Source organism: Serinus canaria, chromosome 2 (assembly GCF_022539315.1).
Source record: "Serinus canaria isolate serCan28SL12 chromosome 2, serCan2020, whole genome shotgun sequence".
Classification (NCBI taxonomy): Eukaryota; Metazoa; Chordata; class Aves; order Passeriformes; family Fringillidae; genus Serinus; species Serinus canaria.
This window is the reverse complement of record NC_066315.1, coordinates 117385877-117403431: the sequence shown is the minus strand read 5'-3', so window position 1 is coordinate 117403431 and position 17555 is coordinate 117385877. Positions and strand designations below refer to the sequence as shown.

General features: G+C 43.3%; 1 protein-coding gene across 1 annotated transcript in view; it reads right to left on the bottom strand.

Moving 5' to 3' along the window:
* SGK3 (serum/glucocorticoid regulated kinase family member 3) overlaps positions 1-15044 on the bottom strand; it is a 55598-nt gene extending 40554 nt beyond the window's left edge. The window contains exon 1 of the mRNA XM_050970345.1: positions 14803-15044. The gene's annotated coding sequence lies outside the window, so the exon portion shown is untranslated. The remainder of the gene's footprint in view (positions 1-14802) is intronic.
* Between the last annotated feature and the right edge of the window lie 2511 nt (positions 15045-17555).

Below are 17555 nucleotides of genomic sequence, written 5' to 3'. Positions count from 1 at the left end.
CTAATTTTTTCTTTAACTTATCTTTTTTCCTATAATATGGCAATATAGCAGAAACCAGGTAATGGAATATTGTAAATCTAAGTATGGAGCATAAGCAACAGTTAAATAAATCCATCTAATCTCAACACTAATTCAAGAGCACTGTTCCATTTTGCAGCTTTAAAAAGGAACATTGGCAGTATTTAATATTTGAGGTCAACAATTTTTTGATGTTAGGTGTTGTGGTATTGCGGGGTAGGGACCACGTGGAACAGGGCAAGATATTGTAGGTCACAGCATGCAACTTGACTACAGGTAGGAGAAATTACCACAAAATTGTATCTATTGACATTCAGCTTTGATGTACATACAGCCATTTTATAAGGGACAGTAAGAACCAGATTATTTAAAATCATGGTATTTTCTTGAAGTCATTGTTCAAATTACTCAAATGTTTCATGTGAAAATGTCCCTGCACACAATCCAAGCTACTCTTGGATGTATCAAGAGCAAGTCCTACTCCAACTACACTTTTCTCCAACAATGCTGAACAAATTAAAGTAGTTTTTGTAGATGACAGCACAATTCTAAGTTTGCACAAGAACACAAAAGAGCAGAATGTCAGTTTTCTAATTATATGGCAATCTTGGTGTCAACCTGGTTCATTAAATGTTTTTATAAATCTTTGAATTGAAGAAATTTTTTTTTTCTAGAAACAAGATAAAAGATTTGGTAAAGCCATGAGAACTCAAGACGTACATCTCATGCATATTGCATTGGTATTACAATATGGGATATGTATGGAATCTGTATGCCATTCAAGAAACTACCCACAATCAGTCTCTGTCTGGATGCAATTGCAGGGGCAGTGAGGATCTCCTAACTGGAATGTGCACCGTGCTAGTGGATGCTAACAGGAGCAGTGTTGGAGGAGGGTACTAATATCTCTCACTTTTGGATGGTCTGAAGCACATCTCATGCAAGCTCTCAAAAATCTCTCCATGACACAGCAACTCTGTTTCCCCTCAGGTCTGGGATGAGTCAGTAGCAGTTTGCTAAACCAAATTGCTTCCGATTCAAATGTACCTTGCATTTATTTAAAAAGTGTTGCGGTAACAGCCCTTCAAAATACCCACTTGAGAAATAATGTTTCATTGTTCACCTTTATGTAACTGTGGGTTTCCCTGGCCTACGCTGCTCCTTTTTTTTGATTTGTTTGTCACCAACTTATGCCTTCCTGAAAGCAGCTGTTGCCACACCAGGACCTCAGGGAACCTCAGAACCTGCCTGTGCTGCGGTCACCTCTCCTAGGGAGCTGGGAAATGTCCAGCCAAGGGGTCCTCACCACACACCTCTGTTAAAATAAAGTTGGGATAATTGTGGACATTTTCATCCTTCACCCATCTACCTCTCCCCTGAGTGATGTAGAAGTGAGTCCAAAGTCAGAAAATACAACCACTGTTTGTTTCTCACTCTTACAGGAATGATGACTAATTTTGAGAAGAGAAATGCAGAAGTAATTAGGATTTTTTTAAAGTCACAGTAAGGAGGTTGGCTGTTTCTACTGCTGACTCCTATTTCCAGCATTCCTAGACACATAATTGCTAAATGAAGTTTTTCATATGCACTTAATTGCATACATTGTGAACTGTCCTGGTTTCAGCTGGGATAGAGTTAATTTTCTTTCTATTAGTTGGTACAGTGCTGTGTTTTGGATGCAGTATGAGAACAGTGTTGATAACACATTGATGTTTTAGTTGTTGCTAAGCAGTGTTTACCCTAAGTTAAGGGCTTTTCAGGTTCCCATCCTCTGCCACTGAGCAGGTGCACAAGAATCTGGGAGGGATCACAGCTGGCACAGCTGACCTGAACTGGCCAAAGGGATATTCCATACCTTAGAACATCATACTCAGCATACAAACTGGGGGAGTTGGCCAGGAGCCACCAATCCCTGCTCAGGGATGGAATGGGCATCAGGGCATGGTGAGCAATTGTATTGTCCATCACTTCTTTCTCTTGGGTTTTATTCCTCTCTTTCCATTTTCTCCTTTTTCACTACCACTACTACTACTTCTATTATGATTATTATGATGATTATGATTATGTTTATTATTACTACTTTATTTCAATTCTTAGACTTTTCTCACCTCAACCCATGGGTTGTACCTTTCTCCAATTCTCCCCTGCATCCCACCAGGACAGGGGGAGTGAGCAAGGGGCTGGCTGCCATCTAGGGTTAAACCATAACAAGAACCTGCACGGGTAAACTTGTATCACATTTTCAAATCTTTTTATTGGAAGGGTCTCCCAAGTCACACAAGTCTGAGCAATTTACTGGATAAACAAGAGGCAGTAGCACTTCTATCAACTAACAAAAGGACCAGTGGTTGAGTGAAACAAAACCTGAACAAATAAAACATCAAACACCAAAGAAAAAGACATTTTTGACATTTTACATAAAAGAAAATCTAAAAGCATTAATATGCCAACCATGGTGGACAGGTAGAGCCAAACTGTACTTGTATGGCTGCTAGAATTGTGGAAGTATGAAAACAAGATGTTGGTATTACTTATTTAATTTACATGGGATTATATTCAGTTTTGTTTTATTGTGTGTCCAGGAAAGTTGACAGGGGAGACCATGACTTCCTGTAGTGTCTGGAAGGAGAGAGGAAAACATGCAGAACTCACACTCCTTTACTTTATAACTAAAATAATAATAATAATAATTTTGAGATTTTCTTTTGTAAAGAAAGAAACCACTCAACAAAAAACCCCAAACATATATGGGGGGGGGGGCAGCAGGGACAACTTTACTACAAAAGTAAGTAAATTGGATACTAACACAAGATTATTCCAGAGAATAATTGTTAGTATCTTCTGAACACATAAATTATGGAATTTGTCTTACATTTTAACCAGATCCTTTTCTTTTCCAAGTGTGGCAGCACATGTCACAGCTTTAATTCAGAGGAAGTTTCAAACTGATAGGCTTCCCACAGCAGGGTGGCTGCCTTTGCCACTCACCCTGGATGTGAAACAAGTCAGTGGTAATCCTTTAGCATCACTGCTGTCACCAAGGGTGAACACCCAAAGGTTCAGCTGTTTCTTGGGAGTGGAACGCAGCACAGCAATCCTCATCCAAAACAGCAAGGGGAGGCTTTTCATTGCTGAGGTCTCCCACATCAAGCAGCAGCTCAGCTAAAATGTTCTACTGTCATTGCTGTAATGAGCCACGGAGAGAAATCCATGGTTGGAAGAGCAGCTGACCTTTGTACAGTGTCAACAACTTGTGAAACAAAATGTGGACCATCCCACGAATGGGCTGAGGTTACAGACCAGGAATGGAGACTAGATGATCTTTAAGGTCCCTTCCAATCCAAACCATTCTGTTATTCTGTAAATCTGAGAGGATACACTCTCCTTAGGTTTTAAATTGATGTTTCCCACTATGGTAGATCCATTGTCACAGCACAATGGCAGACAACAAGCACAATGACGGCCAGCACAATCTGAAGCCTTGCAAAAACAAGCTATTGGCACTGACAGGGCTAATCAGTTTAAACAACAACAAAGCCATTAAAAACCACCTACAGCACCAGGGTTATTTGTTTGATATCTCAAATCTACATATCAAACAGCTAGCAACTTGGAAGTCAAACCAAAGAGCCTGAACAGGGAATCTACTACCATGTGGTATCTCAACAGTCACATGGCATAAGGAGCAAAGGACTGTGAATTGATAGCACTTTAGTTTAGTTTAGACTTAAACTTCTTATATTTCAAAATCAGGGTATTTTACATTTAAAAAGGGCGGTGGATCCTTTAGATTTTTTCTAGACAAAGGGAAAGCAACCAGTTCAGAAGAAAAGTTGACTAAATGTCTTTAAATGGGAGGTGGGGGAGCCCAAGAATGTAGCAAAGAAAATGTGAAGACAAGAGACACTAAGAGGGGAGACACGAAAGAAGCAGCAATTCCTCTACAAAACAGTACAACCTGATAATCCGTGCTTGTGCCCTATAAAAATAAACAAAAGCAGCACAAGGTTTATTTGTCAAGACAGGTACAGGATGTGAAAACATAGTCAAATTGCTAGCAATAAATATAAAATCTGCAGAAGTGCATAGATATGAGAATCAGCATGGTTAGGGTAGAATTATAATGCAAAAAAAATAATACTAGCAACAAAAAGAAATCCTTATTATCAATATGTTTATAGCCTAAGAGCAAGTAAAACCTTCTGGCCCTACATAGAGAAAAGCTGATGAGAGATGACACCCAGAAGACCATCATGTTTAGGACATCAGTCTTCACCAAAGGGGTCAAATGCAAGCAGTGACTGGCATAAATAATAGTAATGACAGGTAAGACTTCAGGAGGAACAGGAGAGAGACAGAGAATGTGAATGGAAGTGTATGCACGTCTGCACAATGGAAAAAAACCCAAGTAAACAAACCAAAGCCACAAAAAAAAGGTAAGAATATTAAAGACCCAGTGAGTCAGTTTAACTTCAAATTCCTGGGGAAAACAATCCAAAACAGATCAATTAGCGGCACCTGGAAGATAATCCTAAGTAATAGACAAAAGAGATTTGTTAAATCAGATTGCTAACTTCCTCTGACAGCCTTCCAGAGAGGTAGGAGAGAAATCACAGATGTCACACCTTCCCTTTAGAAAAGCTTTGAAACTGCCTTGAGATATTTTAACAACCGGGTTACAGAAGCAGGAAGAATAAATATTAGTTCTGGATGTGAGGAACAAAGGTTAAATATATCATCATCAGGACAGAGTAGTGATCTGGAAGAATGCAATGAAATGTAGCAGGTTATATGCAAAATATTGCCCACAGGCAGGAAATGTCTAATATGGAAATACAGGATGGGAAACAAGGCCTCAGACTACAGCAGGTCACAAAGACAAATGTCATGCTGTTCTAAGACAAATATTGCAGTGAGATATAAAATAAGAGTGGAAAGCCTGAGCATAATCTGCTGAACTCAGGAAAGTAATTCTGCTTCATTCTGGTTTTGTCTGAATACCTAGGGCATGGTGGTCCTACCTGTGGAGGTCTGGGGAACAGAAATAAGAATGAAAACTGGTCTGGAAAATGTGACTTATGGGGAGTGGGATGGACAAGCTAGTGTGGGGTGGGGGGAACCCACTTGAGGGGTAGCTGTTATCTTGGAAGACTACTTCAAAGAGAAGGGAATTGTCTCTTCAGGACAAGTCCTAATGAGCTTAAAAAGAGCACAAAAAAGGTTCAGGTTAACAAGCACTGGAGGAGGGGAGACAAGAAGATGAAAAAACTATTGGAAAGGTAGTGAAGCAATGGAAGAGATTTCACCAGGATACAGCTGAAGGAAACACTTCTTCATAAAACAGAGATTGTATCTTGAGACCACTTGAGACTGAGACCTTACGGCTGGGAGCAAGGGTTGAGGAATGCCATGGTGGCAAACCAGAAGTGAGGGGAGGAAAAAGTGGTTTAGAAACACGAGAGAAGCACTGAGGGAAGTCAGCTGACAGGAAGGAAGCTGGGAAAAACAAAGATGAAAAATGAGACTGCCATTTGCAGGGAGTGTAATTTCAGAGGTGTGTTACTCTTTTATGAGCAATGACTTACAAGGATGCACCTGAAGTCAAGGGAAAAGACAGGCTCCAGGTGCTTGGATCTACTCTTGCTGCAGTTTTTGTTTCAATCTCTACCTTAGCAAATATTGCAGTGCAAGAAAAGCATATCCATAGAGAGGAAGACAGTTGATGCTGAAGATGCAGCACCCACATGACCCATGTTGGCAAGGCAGGCTGCCTGTTTTGCTTCAACACAGCTTTAGCCTGGTCCTGTGCCTGGTTCAGTGCTAAATGCATGCTGGAAGAATATCTTCCAATCTTACTTCATCTGAAAGGAATCCAGCTCATGTTCCCCAGGATCCCCCAGCAGAGTGAACCACAAGGGATGTACTCCAAAAGCACGCTCCTGAGCTGAACTAATAATGTAAGAGAGACTCATCTGAAGCCAAGCCAGAGGAATCCAGGGACCAACTGTGACATCCATGTGGCAGAGACCAAAGCAGGACACACCAGCCACAGCAGAGCAGAACAACAGTGCTTTCCTCCACTGTTACATTGATCCAAATGCTTTGCAGCAACAAGCATGACTGGAGTGACAGTGTTCACTCTCTAGACACCAGGCACCAACTGATTTGAGACAACATATTGACGATTTTAACTGACATCTGATGTGACATATGGACAACTTTGGTAGATCTGTAAATACACTGCAACAACTATCACAATATTTTAACTTAGCAACTGCATTTGCTTTAAAATAACATTGCTAATAATCTGTCTTATTCTGCTTTCTTTCTTTTCTTTAAATGAGGACCTATGTCTAGGGACTTTCTGACTCATAAATTAAAACAGGAAAACCAAAACAAAGGGCCAAGCACCCAAGTCATCAATCTTTTCCATCTGCCGAGTCATAGAGCAGTAAACAAGACAAAGAATCTTTCTAGTTTCTCCTTGCCACTTCCTTATATCAACATATTTTCATTTCATAAACTTTCTTTTCCTAAAGAAGTGTCAAATTGTGCATGTCTGTGTGTGTCCCCTGTCCCTGTTTAGATTCTGAGCTTCAAGGACATCCTCTGTAGCTTCTGAAATATTCAGCCCCTTCAGATTCGTTCTCAAGGACTGTTTTGCTTCTTTCTCTGTGCACATCATGCATCCAACATGGTTCCCTGAATAACTATCCAGGATTTGACTGGCTGGTTGATGATAAAATTTCTTTCAGGTCATTTCAAGTGATGCTCCTATGTAAAACAGTAAACTGATTTGTGCATGCATTGACAAGTTTGCAGTTTAATTTTTGAGTAAAACCCCGTAAGGGTTATGAGATTCCTCCTTCTACCTCTATTTCCATTCTTTGTAAATAAACCCACATTTTATGTGTAAAACCTCACAAACAATCTCAACTAATATTGACAAATACAATGAAAGCATTTGCACAGAAATTCAAGATACCTTTTAACACATGAGAGAAGCTAAAGAAATCTGGTTTTACTCCCAGATAATTAAACAAGGGGATAAATGACTGAGGGCATAAAACATAAGAATATCTTAACTGAGGATCTGAGCCAACTCGTGTTGCAGAGCTGTGTTTGTGAGACAGGCATTATTTACACATTCTGGTGAAGTACTCCACAGATTTAACATTTTAAGGCAGTTTATGAATTTCTAATGTCAATTCACATAAAATGTGCTTAAACACCCAGATGCTAGGACCAAAACTAAATGAGTCATAAATCTGAAGTTCATCTGAACTGGCGAGGTTAAGTCAAGCTTCTAGTTTAAATTTACATTGCCTTGGATGTGTAAATTAACATCCAAGCAGCAAAATTTACTTTTAATTGGTTTGGACCGTAGATGAACTCTTTCCTTTTTAGTCTGCCTTCTGATTTTAATTGGGTAGAAAGCTACTGTAAATATTTTCTTCTTCCTCACCCCTTCTTCACAAGGTTTTTCATAAACAAGTGAGGTATTGTTTAGCTGCTGTGCACTAGACCCCACACACCCCAAAGCAAAACAGAGAAAAAGTATGTGTTCAGATTGCTTCAGAGCACAATTTTATACATTTTTTGATCACACACCAGCAAACAACTTGCCTTCCTCCAAACAAACTGATCAATGCAATTTTTTGTGTCTTTTTAGCTTTGCTTCTCATCATCTGCAAGGAGAGAAAAGTAGGCTTGGAAACTTCGGCAAAGGAACCTAAACAGATTTGCTCAGCAGTCTCCAAGTCTCTGGTCAACAGCTCAGTGCTGTTCAAAGCCCAAGTACAAGTGCATCACTGTTCTCTCATTTAAATGTAGAATAATTCTAGGATTCATGGCAATGCCAGCTTAAACTTAGCTCTAAAGAAACCCTTTGTTTTCAAATAAATCAGTGCCTGGTTTTAGATAATTCTATAAAGAATCCTATTCATCCACCACATAACCTATTAGTTAACATGAAAAGAGCACTAAAAAGGCAGCCAACCTCCAAAAAATTCTGAAGAAAAGTGAAGTTAAACCAATCTATCTGGCATATGCCTTTGGAGTTACATATAATGTGTGTGGACACACATACAAGATGTAAAACCTCATTGCTAACAGCACTGTTCATTCTTGATACAAACACTTTACACCAAGACAGCTGAAAATTTTGTAGCACACACTCTCTCACCAGAGCACAGTAATTGTCTGGTTTTCTGTCACTGCTCAAAGTGTCCCATTATTTTCAAGGGACACAACTAAAGGACAGTTTTGGGGTTCCCTGACAGAAAAACTCCATCTGTTTATTATCAGGGCTCTGAAAACAGAAGGATGGCAGGAAAGAATTGTTAGTCCCAAAAACTCCAAAGACAACAGATATTCTCGTACCAAAGGCTGATTTGGGAGGGAAATTTAGATATTAAAATAATAAAATGTGGCTTTTTCACTAGTCTGAAAATTCCATGAACCCTTTATTTACAAAATATTTCCCATGAGTACTGGGAGATTAAATTAACAACATTACATTTATGGCTTAATTGAAATGGGAGGGTGCACTATTTGAAAAAAAAAATCAAAAAAATCAGGAGGCTAATTGGATAATTGGATTCTAGGCTATTGGCATCCACTATGACTCCAAATAACCCCCTTCTGTTTCACTTCTTACCCCTCATTAAGCATTCCTATATAGTCCTTAATGCTACATGCTCTTTTTACTTATCTTTTTATGAAAACATAGCTTTTTTCTTCCACCCCCCCACACTTTAATATATTCAAGATGCACCACTACTATGGCAGCAGGGAAGCAGAAGTCTCCTAGTTCTTTAATGCACTTGTCTTCAAGGCATTTGACAGTCTGGGTGCTTTTGCCAGGTAGTTTTTATTTCCAAATCATCCTAAATTTTCTCTGTTTAGTAGTTTTTGGCAGCATTCCAAACTTGTAGACTTAATGCATCTTGCTTTTGCAAAGTATGGTTAAGTCCCATCCAAAGGGAGTGCAGGAGTTATTTTCTTCTTTAATTACCTCCTGTCCCTCTTCTATGCTCTTTCCAGCATTAAAGCAAAACACATACCATAAACTGGAAATTCTACCATGGTTGACTAAAAGCATTCATTTTCTGAATGTTCAGTCCTTACTTATTTACTAAATTTAATATAAAACATATTTTAGGGTTTGATAGTGATCCCAGTTCATAAATACCTACTAGGAATTTACAAACAAACAAACAAAAATCTAAACCTAAACTATTATAATATAAACACAGAGTAGTTCAGAGTCATGCAGACCAAGTACACTTGCATCCTAATGCATCCAACATTCCTTCACTTAAGCAGGAACACAGGCTATGGAAGAGGCCAAAACACAGACGGTGATGGGATGCAGCACATTCTCTAGGTGAGTTGGAGGCAACTGGACTTGTTTTGTGAGCCTTAAGAGGCTTGAGGGGCACCCAACAGCAGCCTCCCAATGTCTTGGAGAGAGTTCCCAAGACTTGCTCGTGCATTGCATGAGAAGGAAAATCCCCACAAGGATAACTGACCACTAGGACAAAACATCCAGGGGGGCTGTGCAGCCTCAGTCTTTGGAAGTTTTCAAAACCCAGGCAAACACAGTCCTGAGCAGCCCTGTCTGAACACTCAGGGTGAGGAGTTAACTCAAGCTGGTGAGTTAACTCACCACCTTCCAAGGTTCCTTCTAACCAGAATAGCAGCATGATTTAAGATGTTTAGCCATGAGCAGCACTTACCCCTCCAGCTTATCTTCCTAGCTGAATCCAGAAATATCACTGTAATACAATATTATGTACAATACCATGGGACAATAATCTTCACAGGTGCCCATTTTCTCACTAAAATACCAATTTGAGCACAGATTAATTATGCAAAGCTCTAAAATAGCTATCAAGATAGTTACTGAAAAATAGATCTGTGTTTCCAACTCATGCCTTGTTTTAACAGCAATGTTACAAGGTCTCAATAACTGGCACAGAGTTTGCATATACTCAGATATCGGATTTTGCATCCTATATTATAAATATTCATAATATAAATACTTGGGATTGACTTCAGTTGCATGGCTCTTCAAAAAGCACTCAGATAGGGGGTATAACTCCGTGGGGCACAGGAAATCTATTCTGATGCACCTGCTGCATTAACAACATTGAGTCCAGGATAGGAGGCAAAGCTTTCCTCGGTCCAGTGTCTGCTCCAAAATACTTTGCAATTAACAATATAGTGAAGATGTTTTCAATAGTTCTGTTTCCTCAGTTATTTCACAACAGTGAGGGGGAGATGGAGAAGCACCATTGTGGGGAAACAAATCCCAAGGGCTGCAAGAGACAGCAGCAGTAAAGCAGCATGATGGTGCCTCATATGGCAATGGAAACATGTCAGTCCTGCTCCTCTTCAGAAGCAAAGGATTAGAAGTTGGTACCCCTTTAGTTTACTCCCAGAGGAACATAACAGTCTGTAGAGCTATGTAACTTCTGCACTGGCAGTATTTTGCAATAGTATTTGGCAAGACACTCCGCACTAGCAGCTTGGCAGTTGCCCTCACTGTTTCAAACAAGACTGCCAAGAAGTAAGATGTGACATCTCTTTGAATAAAGGAGCTGTGAAATAAATTTAGACATCAATCTTGCCTACCCACACTCCCCCAACCCCCAGGTGCTTTCCTGCCCTAAGCCACAGAAAAACTGTAGTTGCAAAGCAAAGCATTTCAAATATGAGGGAATAAGGAAGTTCCCTCTCCTCCTCAGGTGATGCTCACAGGGTGTCTGACAAAGTGGAGTGAAAAGATCACACAAAGATACAACCTTACTTCTTGTAAGTAGGGAGAAAGAATCCTAAAACAGAAATGGGCAAAGGAATGGAGTTACAGGTCAGGACACCAGCACACAAATCTGTGGCACAGAACATGTAAAACACCACCTAAAAACCTGTATAATATAAAACTGGCAGGGCGACACCTATTGCCACACAGATACACTGTATGAAAGTGGTGGGCCAGGATGGAGATTCCTGCACTGGAAATGGGACTTTCTGAAAGGAAACACTGGACACTTTCCCCACTTCAGCTTGCAGATTTGAACTTCTAAACTGGGACTACAACCAGCTGTCACCACCCACTCCAGATCTCTGAGCCTGTTCTCCTGGGCCCAGTTCTCTCCTGGAGAAATTAGTCAAGTGGTGATCCTCTCTTGAAACACAGAGGATGTCATGGAAATGCTCACCTCTGATAATCACCACCTGCAAGCAACCACCAGATCCCAGCCCTCCTCCTACCAGGACACACACTGCTGTGACAGCATCAAGGTTCTGGCTCCTTCATGCCAGCCTTGGGCAGCCTGCTACATCTTCACCCAGATGGGCCAGGGTGAACACAAGGAGCCAAGTGTGCCCTTCTGCTCACCTCCTTCAGCCTCTCCAACAGCTGCAGAGGTGACAGAAGATGTGGATTTGAACCCCTCGGGCACAGGACCAGGAGCCCAGGACCAGAACACAGCCTGCTGTTCAGACAAATCCCAGCACCAGCAGCTGCCAGGGAAGGCTGAGCACTGGCTCCTCTTTGGGCAGTGCTCCCAAGAGGAAACACAGAGCTGCATTTGGAGACACGGGCGATGCACCAGCCCGTGTGTTTACGATGTGCTTGCCAGGTGCCCTACTTTCTTCATCTCCTCAGGGCTTTGATGCTCAACTACAGCAGCTCTAGATAAGGCGCTTAAGAACTTTCTGCTCAAAGGGGGAGATCCAATACGTTTAAGACACTTTCAGAGTCAGGCAGACACAATGTTAGGTGGTTTGGAAGACTTCAGGGGAATAAATTCTGTTTGAGAATTAGGAATGCAAGCAGGAACCTGATTATCATATTTTAATAATGTTCTTAGAGCACGTGGAAGCCCTTCAGTCCTACTTTGGAAAGTGTGTTTTCTTTGTAGGACATTTTAGCATATGGATACTAGTTAAACTAGAGCAAAATGAATCCTTCAATACAAACACTCAAAGAGCTAACTTCAAATAAAAACAACATATTGCTTTACTATGGCTCAGTCTATATAAGTACGTACATTATTTACAGTAGTTTCTAGTTCCTTGGTCTATAGGGAAAAAAAAATCATAGCAGAATAGCTCTTCAAGGACTTAGGGATGTCCAAAAATGAAGTCACAAAACCAACTACCAGTGACTTTCCTTTTGGGAAGTGCACATTCCTTCAAAATAACATTCTTCTTAATGACAACTTAGACAGCCAAAACAAAAACATAATTTGGAACTGCAAATATGTGTAATCCGAGCTCTATTTCCATGCAGAAATGCAGGGTATTTGTGTATAAAATGGCTTGTAGCCATGGGTCAAAAAAGTCCTAGTTACTTGCATGCAAATTATAAAACTGAAACCATCTGGAAAATGATCTGGGATATAGGGAGGACAACTCAGGAGAGAACTGATGTGTGGATGTGGCTGGAGGATCACAACTTATTAGCAGCTTATCCTGTATGGATAGGAAGGAAAATAGGATTTGACATACCCTCTTATACAGTGATGATTAACATGAACCTGCGATTAGCATGCATGGCATTTCAGATTGACAGATGATTTCCATCATAAACCCTAGATCCCAAGAGAAACAAGAGATGCTTTGCATCTAGTTTTATTTGCTAATACCTGGGTCATTTTATTTAATATTCTTTATTTTTGGCCCTCAGCATACCCTACTGAAATATTTTGTTGCTGGGTCAAGTCAGCTTTGGAGGTTTGCAGCTACTCCAGCTAGCTAGGCTGAAGCAACTCTGCATATTAAAAACCACCGATCACTATTTTAAACACATGCCATTACAGTCAAATTATCCACCTACTTGTGGATTGACTTTAAACAAGTCAAAAACTGAACAGAGTAGTGATTTTAAAGTGCTCACATCTTAAAACTTGAACTATTAGCTCCCTGCAATACATTATTTTGTAAGCAGAGTGGACTAGGAACCACCCAACTACTGTACCCCCGTAAGTCTTTTGAAGACTTCTGTTCAATGAGACTTGAACACCCAGCTTTGTCAGGCTTCTTAGAAAGATACCTGTCCCTGGAGAATGAGGATGCACACACTGGTCATGAAAAGCAACAATTCCTATGGGTTGTTGATTATCAGGATGAAGATCCCCTCAGAACAACACAACCAATGAATTACACGTCTCGCAGCACTCTGGATGCAGCCCATGTACTCGCCAGTCCGCATAACCTTCCCTCAGGAAATGTTTAATCCTCTTTGAAGACTACAATAGATACTGAATTTATTAGATTAGCATGAAAGAAATTAAATGCATGGGCTGTCAACATCTATTTTGAACGTCCAGTATAAATGTCAATGCTATTTCAATGCTTAGAGCACATAATAAAGAGGCTGTAGCATTACTGGAGAGAAATACAGAAATCACTAACTGGTTTTTGCTGCCAACTAGTGCATAGTTGAAAGCTCTTCTGCTCTTCATACAATCTCAAAAATTAAGGGAAAGAGCCTGACAGAATTCAGATTTTAAGAAAGAAGCTTTGCAGGAGCATGTAAGTCTCAGCAAGGGGAAGCCAAGGAGCTCTCACCAATGCTCACAAAAGCACTGAGGCAGACATCCTTGAAGTTACAAAGTCATGCAAGTGAATATTACTGGATACTCCTTCAAGGTCGGCCATCCCTCTCCTTAATTCAAATCCCTCAACTCTGAGTCAGAATTTTACCTTCCCATAAAAGATCTGTGCAGGGAGCACTAATACTTTGCAACTTCTTCTGCACGGGAGGAGGAGCATTATTTTAATTTTCTCCCTGCCCCCAACCTTCTCTCATGCTGAAGGTGTTTAAACGAGTAAAGAGACAATTCCAGCCCTTGCCTCTCTGGCACGGAGACCACCAGACAGAGGGACTGCAGACCCAAACCGCGTTTACTGCTTTGCCTCTGCAAGGCACAAAGCAAAGCTAACCAGGGACTCCTCATCCTGCTGAGGCGGAGGTAAAGGACTCTGGAAAAGGGCTCTTTCACCTGATCTAAATGTAAACGTCCAGTCATTCTTCACCTCTTAAATGTCTGATTCCAGCATAGCTTTACTGTCCTTATGGAGTTAAGAAGCGGAACTGAAATGCAGTTTGGTGGTGTTCGTAGTTGCAACTCAGAAAGTAAACCCTCCCACACCGAGCCAACCATGCAAAATAAAGCATAGTATGTAAAACTACATATACACGCAGTAAAAACATTTGGGCAAGAGTACTAGCAGGAGCCGGTAACACTGCTGGAGAAGGATGGGAATTTAAAAAAAAAAAAAAAGAGAATGTGAAACACTAAATGACTTTAAAACTTCTTTGCAAATGCAATGTCTAAAATTGTAGCGGCGGGGGCGGGGGTAGCAGAAGTTTCTCCCATGTTTGTTTGTTTATTCGCCTGCGAGCACTTTGCCCCTTGTCCGTAAGCGGATCCCAACCGCTGGAGCCGCACGCCCACGCGGAGCGGCGCTTCCCTGCGGGAACGCTTTCAGCCCCCGGCCCTTCTGCAGGAGCCCGGCCAGGGCCGCACCGAACACGCTGCTCGGCACCGCCGGCCGTGTGGGGCGGTTCGGGCTGCAACAACAGGGAAGCGAAACATCCCCGAGTCCCGTGTCCCCGGCTGAGTCCCGTGTCCCCGGCTGAGTCCCGTGTCCCCGGCTGAGTCCCGTGTCCTCGCGGCCGCGGAACCTCTGCGGCTCCGGACGGGCTCCCTCTACCCCGGCCGTGGGAGGGGGCACGGACCCCCGGACGGCTGCACCCCGCGTACTTGCCTCCCTCCGACCTCCGTCCCTTCGCCGGCCGGGGCGGGTAGGGACGTCCGTCCGTCCGTCCGTCCGCTCGTCCGCTCGCTAGAGTTGCCTCTTCCTCCTCCCTGCCGCGTCAGCCGCGCTCCTCCCGCCGCGGCCACGGGATGACGGGCTCCCCTCGCGGGGCTGCGCCCACCCCGGGGTGGCCACGGGCCACCGCCGCTCGCCGCCGACGCAGGCGGGGCCGCTGTCGCTGTCGGTGTCGATGTCGTTGTCGGTGCCGCCTCCGCCGCCGGCCCGCCCCGAGCAGCGCCCCCCGGGCGGCGGCGGCCGGGGTCAGGCGGGGACGCGCAGCCGGCCCTGCTCCCGCCCGGGGCCCCGCGGCTGCAGCTGCCCGAGGCACCGCAGAGCCTGCGGCTGCCGGCTAGCGCGGGGTGTGCGATCCAGGCACGGATTACCGCGATCCTCCCGCTAAACCGGCAGCTAATCCAGGGCGACGCCGTCCTCCCCACAGGCGGCACCCAGCGGGCGCGCCGGCTGCGCCTCGGCAGCGGGCTCCGAGAGCTGACGGTGCTGCCAGGCCGCCGGCAGCGACTGTGCCCCGTCGGGACACACACGGAGCCTGCCCAGCACCGGGCCGCTCCGTCCGCTGCAGAGCTCTCACACCCCAACACAGAAAGGGACGATAGCTTCTGATGCCGATATTTTATCCATCTGGGCGGTAAAAGTAGATCAATCGGGCTGGATGAAGGAGAGGGACACAGGAGACATCAGCTAGGGTACAGAAGCATCATCCCCACTCTGTCCTCTAGGCATTATTTTGCCTTTTTTCTCTATAATCACCTTGTACTCATTTCTCACAGCAGGATGGGGTAAAAATAGTTATCAGTTTGTCTCAAGCAACATTTGTTATCTCTCTTTTGGCTGCTTTTCTGTGCTTCCTGGCACCCTTTTTCTCCACAAGTTACCACAGGACGCAGCACAGAAAAACTCACCTCACCCTTAAATTTGTGCAATCCAGCCTCAAAACACTTCTGTCAGATCCATGGTTCTGGATATGGCCAACTGAGGTCCCCACATGGCCCACCTTAGGAGATGGCACCAGCTCGGACACTTCACAAAATGATGAGAATTTCCAGGAAGGCCTCAGCGAGAGGGTGTGAGATGAGGGAGATTTTTCCAAGCACAACCAGGCCACAGGTGAATTTTTTTGAGTGGTAATAAGAGGAAGGGAAGAGACTGCTGAGGACAGCAGCAGCTCTTGCATCCTGAGGTGCTGGAAAGAAGGCAGAGACTGCAGTATGGGCAAAAGTGAATCCCAGAGAATGAGCTCAATATGACGGTCTGGTATAGTTAATCTGTTGTCATAGCATATCTTAAAAGAATGATCCCTAAATTACAATGTCACTTCAGTACAATTTCCTTCCTTCCCAGCTTTCAATGAAGCAAAGGAGTGAGATGAAAAAGTACAGCTAGAAGCCACATCTTTAGGAAAAGTTGGTATAAGCAGTTCTTGCCAAGATGGTTATGTTTTCATGCAAACTTCCTCTCTTCATCCAGGGATTTTGCTACCATGTTTTAGTAGGAATGCTGTTTTAACCTGTCATTATGACCAGTCACCTGACTGCACCTAAAATTCATTGCATCCCAAGGGTAGTGGTCAATGTCTCAATCTCCAGGTGAAGATGAGTGGCAAATGATGTCCCTTAGGGATCCATACTGGGACCAGTGCTCTTCAATGTCCTCACCAATGACATGAACAAAGGGATCGAGTGCACTCTCAGCAGATTAGCAGATGACACCCAGCCAAGTGGTGCTGTTGACAGGCCTGAAGGAGAGGATGCCATCCAGATTGACCTGGACATGCTCCAGAAGTGGGCCTTGAATCTCATGAGGTTCAACAAGTGCAAGAGACTATACCTGGGGCAATCCCTGGTATCAATACAAGCTGGGGATGAATGGATGGAGAGCAGACCTGTGGAGAAGGACTTGGGGTGGATGAAAAGCTGGATGTGACCCAGCAATAAGTGCTTGTGGTTCAGAAAGCTGACTGTATCCTGGGCTGCACCAAAAGCATCAGGGCCAGCAGATTGAGGGAGGGGATTCTGCCCACTTATTTGCTGTGATGAGATCCCACCTGCAGTGCTGCATCCAGCTCTGGGGTCCCCAACACAGGAAAAACATGGACCTGTTGCAACAAGTCTTTGTCCAGAAAAAGGAAGTCCTTAAAGATGCTCCTAGGGCTGGAGCACCTCTCCTGTGAAGACAGGCTGAGAGTTGGGGTTGTTATAGGAAAGTTGACCTTTTAGCACCTTCCAGTACCTAAAGGGGAGCTACAAGGGAGCTGAAGAGGGTACTTTTTACAAGGGCAGGAAGTGATAGGACAGGAGATAATGCCTTTAAACTGACAGAGGGTAGGTTTAGATTAGATAGAAGGAAGAGAAGTTTTACAGTGCAGTGGTGAAACACTGGAACAAGCTGCCTCTCTGTGAGTGGTAGATTCCCTATGAGTAGAAACGTTCAAGTTCAAGTTGGGTGGGCCTTTAAGCAATCTGGCTGAGCTGAAGATGTTCCTGCTCATTGCAGGCAGTTTGGACTGGATGGCCTTTAGAGGTCAACCTGAACTATTCTGTGTTTCTGTATTCTATGATTCTGTGTTTCTGTGATCATCCTAACCTTATGTTTCTCATAAGGCTTGCACATATTTAATGTTAAGCACACGTGGGTGTCCTTGATCCATCTTGCATGTGTAATTATTTAGAATACAGTCACACAGA